The 6,267-nt window shown below is 37.9% G+C and overlaps 1 long non-coding RNA gene across 1 annotated transcript in view; it reads left to right on the plus strand.

Moving 5' to 3' along the window:
• Positions 1 to 5,431, plus strand: part of LOC103583526 — a 9,328-nt gene extending 3,897 nt beyond the window's left edge. Inside the window, exons 2-5 of the long non-coding RNA XR_549865.1 lie at positions 101 to 182; positions 1,768 to 1,841; positions 4,033 to 4,156; positions 5,220 to 5,431. This is a non-coding gene — a long non-coding RNA (uncharacterized LOC103583526). The remainder of the gene's footprint in view (positions 1 to 100; positions 183 to 1,767; positions 1,842 to 4,032; positions 4,157 to 5,219) is intronic.
• Positions 5,432 to 6,267: the final 836 nt, after the last annotated feature.

Here is a 6,267-nt window from a genome sequence, read left to right on the forward strand (position 1 = left end):
GGCCCCTCCCAAAATTTTAATTAAATGTTAACCATCATGTTTTAACATATAACTCTATTGTGTATTATGTTTACCCTGGGTTTTTATTTTTCCAATTTAGGTTCATCAAACACTTACATACGAGCTGCAAGCAGAGTTGTTTTAGAAAACTGGTTATGGAAAGTATATCATGTCACTAAAAGGTATGTTAGGACTTTTTGAAAAATATTCAAATATGAGGAATAAGTGATCTGTCACTCTTCCAAGGGACAGAACTGACATTTGATCAATGTTAATTGGGCTGGTGGTTGTGTTGGTTTTTCCCTCAGTGACTGAATTAACTGCAGAGTTAATGATATTTGCTGAAGAACGTCATTTCACTTACCTTGAACTTTTACTGAGTATGTAGCTTGGGGTGTTATCTGTGCTTTGCACTTTTTTATATAATTATTTCAGTCTTTCCAGACAACTTTTTTGCAGCAAACTCTCTAACAATGTATATTGTCCATTTAGGTACGTGTTTCCAATGCAATTTTTTTATATAACAGATGAAAGGAGGCAATATTTTCCTCATATAATAAACACACACCGTAAAACACTGATTAGCCATAAGGCTTGGGAAATGAGCAGTTGTTGTTCAGCCACCACAACTTGCCTGATGCCAACAGCATCCTTTACTCTGCCCGATTCCAGCCTTGTCCATGTCTCTGCTCCAGTTCATGCTTCAAACGCAGCCACCCAAATAATTATATTGAAATCCAAGTCTGATCATGCCACTTCCCCACCTAAAACCACTTCTCCATGATCTATCCAGCAAAATCCAGGTAGATTGAGGCCCTCATCCACTGGCTCTTGCCAACAGCTCCAGCTGCATCTCTCAACTGCTTTTGCTGTCATTGATATTATGCGTTTTCTGTTCCAGTGGTACATACTCCCTGCAGTCCTTGCACCTTTTCCTGGAAGTCCCCTTTCCCACTCCTGATGAATTCCATTTCACATTTAACAACATTGAGTTCTCTAAAAAGTGTCCACCAAACAATTAAATACTTATCTTATAGCTCACACATGCTCCTATTGAAGCATTTACTGTTCCCTATGATTATTTGTCTATATATTTCCCTCCTCACAGGAATAAATTCCTTGAAGGCAGATCCTTTGTTATTTATCTTTATATTTAGTCTCAGGAATGTGACTTGTACAAAATAGACAGTTAGGAAATGTACACAGAACAGATAAATTAACTAATGGGCTTCTGATTTCTGAAAATTCCTTTTGTTTCAACGATTTTTGTATACTCTACTTTTCTTAGTAGGGTCTGCTGAATTTTTATTTAATAATTTATGATATCACAGTGCCTTCAAGTCCCTATTGTGAAAGTAGGACAATGAAAACAAAACATGGGAGTATATATTAGGTTGAACCATATGTATCTGCTATTCAAACATTTTTGACCTACATGAACAGCAATTTCATATGGTTCAGCTTAATACAATGTATAGGCAATTATTCTGAATATGTAGGAGGCCTCATTAGCCTCTGATATTTGATCTTATGCTCACTCATTTCAGTTCATTTCCTTGTGATTTGCCTCAAGAGCCCATATTGGGGGGGAAAAGGCACAAACATTCTGATTAATAGGAGATCATGTTAAGTTGGTTCTAAGTTAATCCAGGCGGGGGGGGTGGGAAAGGCACAAACATTCTGATTAATAGGAGATCATGTTAAGTTGGTTCTAAGTTAATCCAGGCTCATCTGTGTTCAATGGCTATGAAATATTTTATCTTGCAGGCATCAGCTGGAGTTGGTGCTACCTGATTTTCTAACTACCTGGGAAATTCAAGGTGTTGGCATTTCAGATAAAGGTAAGTATCTAGTCCGATATACTGAATTAGGGAACAGTTTGTTCATTGCAATATATTTATCATTTTATTGACCATTTACCCAGAACTTTGGTAGTAGCACATTTTATACTCTCATTGTAATCTAAAATTTAAAAAGAAGTATCTATGTCTTTGAACATATTTTGTTCATTTAATGTTTTTATAAACCACCACTTTGTGAGTAATGATTTCCAGTTCCTACTTTCCTGAAAACTTTCTGATTTGCCGGGGGTTTGAGATAGGGGATAAAAACAGGACCCATTACTGATATATTTGTCTCCCAAATTATGGGAAACAGTGCAAGTCAGTACCATTTAAAGTTATTTTTAGGAATATTTATTGTTTTTCACAATTCAATGTTTTCACCCATTAAATGGATTCCCTAATAAATAGTAACTTTTTTTGCTTGTTGAAAAATAGGGTTGGGACAGACTGCTAAAAATCTATGCAACTTTGTAAACACGGCACTGACAATAACAACAACAAAAGAGCAATAATCCTGATAAAGATCAAAATATATTAAATTCTAACAAAAGACATTACAGCAAACAATGTACTTTATCTTTAAAAAAAAATAAAAGTAGCTTGACGGAAGGAAGTGTGAGAAAGGGCTGAGGCTGCTGAGTTATTGAGTTAAAAAAAAAATACACAATGGGCCGGCCCGGTGGCGCACTGCTACAGTGCGCCGCTTGGGAGTGCGGCGGTGCTCCCGCACTGACTGGCTGAGCGAGGGGCGGGCGCAGCACCGAGGGTTGCGATCCCGTTGCCGGTCCCGGTCCGGTACGGGCGCGACACTGAGGGTTGCGGTCCGTTGCCGGACATGAAAAAAGACAAAAAGGAAAAAAAAAAAATACACAAGCACCTGGGGAGGCTGATGGCCAGATTGAGCCAAGAGGAAAAATGCAGCATGAATGGGCCTCATGTCATAGTACTCCACTTCTCATTTGCTGGCTGCATTCAGCTGAGTAGTGTAGTTTGTGTTCAGCTGCTAGTGCATGCTTTTAAAAAATAATAATGTGCTGGAAGAAATTGCATATGAATCAATGGGATACATTGCTATCACTCCCTTACTTATCACTCATTATGAACTAATTAACATTCAGACCTACATCTGCTGAACAGACTGGATGAAAAAAAGTTGTTGGTATGTAATTAATATTTTTACTTCAGTGCCTTAAAGGAAATTATTCTAGGACTCACAGAAACTATTCCACGTTCTGTTTTACTTTAAATGTTCATGAGCTATTGGGAGAACTATGGATACTGGCTGGATATTTGATGATATAAGAAATTATCATTGGGTTTTGGAGATGTGATGATGGCATCGCAGTTTTGTTTAAAATTTTTAAAAATTAACAAAAAAATAAACCAAAAAAAGGGAAGTTGTTGCCTTAGAGAGATATATACTGAAATATTTACGGATAAAGTAATATGATGTCAGGATTTACTTCGAAATAATCCAGGAAATGTGGGGAGCGGAGGCTACAGAGGAAATAAAATTGGCCCTGAATTGGTAATCACTGAAGCAGAATAATGGGTATATGGGACTCATTATATCATTTTCCCTATTTTTTGTATAGGTTTGAAATGTTCTAGAAGAAAAAGTTTTTTTTTAAGTTCACAAATAATTATTATGAAAATTATTTATTTATGGTCATTATTTGAATGTTCGAGACAAAGGCATGTCCCCCAGATACCCCCATTCACTCTTCTCTCACGTCCCTTGGGCCTTCCTGAATGAGCCTGTCTAAAAGAGTATCTGTCCCTTGTCATGTTCTTTCCCCCTTACCCTGCCTATTTGCTTCGTGTGTCACTTCCTGACCTTTCTTGTCACTTCCTTACCTTTGATCACCCCTTTGTTTACGTCGCCTGAGTAGAATATAAGCTCCATGAAGGCAAGGATTTTGTCTGTCTTATTAACTGATGCATTTCCATTGCCTGGAACAGTGGCTGGCTCATGGTAGTCTCTCGAAATATTAATGGATTAGGGAACTAAGGGTTACGAAATAGAACTTTCAAGAATAAAAGAAAAATATAGAGGCGGGGAGGGAAACTACATATGATATACAATATTCTCCTTTTCTTCAAAGTAAAAATAATGCAAGAATTTGAGAGAAAATAAAGTGCTCTGGGAACCCCTCAATGTGCTGATGTATGCTGTCACCTCTTGTAGGTCTGTGTGTCACAGATGTGCTGCAGTTGCAGCTGTACAAAGACCACTTCCTGGTCACAAATGGCAATGCTACAAGCGTCCATTAAAAGGGATAGTTTCCAACATCAAAACTCCAGGAACTTAAGTAAGTGGGTAAAGGCATGACGCTAGAACAGTGGCTGAGAAATCTAATGGTAAAATCACCACATGTGATTCACTCCACTTTCATGTACAAGGCATCTGCATGGGATGGGGATTGAATGAGGGACAGGGGAGGGGTGAAAGAGTCTTTCAGAGTATAATGTATCAGAGGGAAGCTGCATGGAGGTTTAGGTGGAAATAGGTCACATTTTGTTGGGAATACTGGAGATGAGAGGTTTCCCTATGAACATGCAAAGAAACAGAAAGCAGATAGGTGGTTACTAGGTGTTGGGGAGAGGGGGAAATGGAGAGTACCTGCTTAATGGGATAAGAAGTGACTGCTGAGACAAGAAAAGCTACAGAATATTTCTCAAACTCAGACATAACTCCTTAACATTATTATCAATATATAAACTTCCTTTTTGCTACCACTGAGGATCATTTTGTAATAGTGAGGTCAGCTTGATCAAACTTGGCCTGACACCCTGACCTCTATTGTCTGGCCTCTGGTACTTGCCCTTCCATTGTCTACCTGCATGGTGGCGCACTCATCTCTGGCCTCTGATGGCCAGAGAAAGGGTCTCTTTGGCTGAGTACATACTGGCAGAATAATTAACTGTTTTTGTTTGTTGTTTGTTTGTTTGTTTGGTTTTTAAATAAGATCAAGATCTTAAACTGAAATATTTCATCATATTTCTGTATGAATTCTGCCTTTTATGGAAAGAGAATACTCTGTATTGCTCCCCCACCCTGCAAATTTAATAGTTCTACTAGAGGTCAACATGTTTCTAAGCATCTGATCCTCAATATTCATGAACATCAAATGGAAAAGAGGAAAACGCTTTGAGTCAGAGACTGCTTACTAACCCAGCATTCATTTCTTCTTTACTCCTTAATATCAAAATCCAGATTTTGGCTGGCGACCTTGCTGCCCAGTTTCCCTTGAATCTGCGTACAATTCAGTCCCAAGCCCCCAGGGAAATGTAAATTGCATGGGACTTGCGGGAAGGCTACTCAAAGAGAGTTGATTCAACAGGGAGTTATCCCTTTTTCCCCTATTTTTGCAGCCCTCAACTCAGAAACGGTGGCTGATGCTCCAGCAGCCATCCTGGACCACAAAGTAACACCGAAGATGGAAACTAGGTTCTAGGACAGTGGCACAGAAAGATCCTAGCTCCTGCCTCTGATGACACGTGAAGCTGCCATTCTAGCCCTTGACTGCCCACCACTAGATTTCTTTTCTATGAGAGAGAAATAAATGTTTATCTCACTTAAGCAATAGTTATTTTGGTTGTCTGTTATATACAGTAGAATCTAATTCTAATTAATAAAAACTCATTTTTAAGAGTCTTTTTATTGGCTCTAGCAAGTAAAGTATGTGAGCCGGAGTTTATCAGATGCATTTGGTTTGCTATTCTCAATCCCAACTTCATTTCATCTTTCCAGCTCTTACCTCTGTCCTGCTTTCTTTGCCCATCTATCTTAAACATTGTCTTCTGTTGTATTCATTTTCTTTAATTGCACAAGCAGTTCATCAACTTATATTTGTAAAAAATTTAGACAATATCACTGACTTCAACAAATTTATTAACTGAAATGTAGACCAGCTTTATCAAGAATAATTTTTACATCTTTGACAGGAATGTTACTGTGGGAATTTTTCAGTTTACAGTGATTTGTTCTGGGACTGTCTTGGCTAATTCTGATTTCTTTTGGAGGCTTTTAAATTTAAAGTTAAAATTAACTTTAAGCTTTCATATATTTTATTTTTTTACATTTCTATTACATTTATTAATTATTTTTTATTGCTATCAATCTTTTTATTTTATTTTGTCGATATACAACATGGTTGATTACTGTGGCCCATTACCGAAACCTCCCTCCTTCCTCCCTCTCCCCCCTCCCTCCCAACAATCTCCTTTCTGTTCTCTTGTCGTATCAATTTCAAGGAATTGTAATTGTTATGTCTTCTTCCCTCCCCACCACCCCGGTGTTTTTTATTTATTTATTTATTTATTTATTTTTAGCTCCCACAAATAAGTGAGAACATGTTGTATTTCCCTTTCTGTGCCTGACTCGTTTCACTTAATATAATTCTCTCTAGGTCCATCCATG

This window comes from Galeopterus variegatus, unplaced genomic scaffold (assembly GCF_000696425.1).
Source record: "Galeopterus variegatus unplaced genomic scaffold, G_variegatus-3.0.2 Scaffold23893, whole genome shotgun sequence".
NCBI classification, from domain to species: domain Eukaryota; kingdom Metazoa; phylum Chordata; class Mammalia; order Dermoptera; family Cynocephalidae; genus Galeopterus; species Galeopterus variegatus.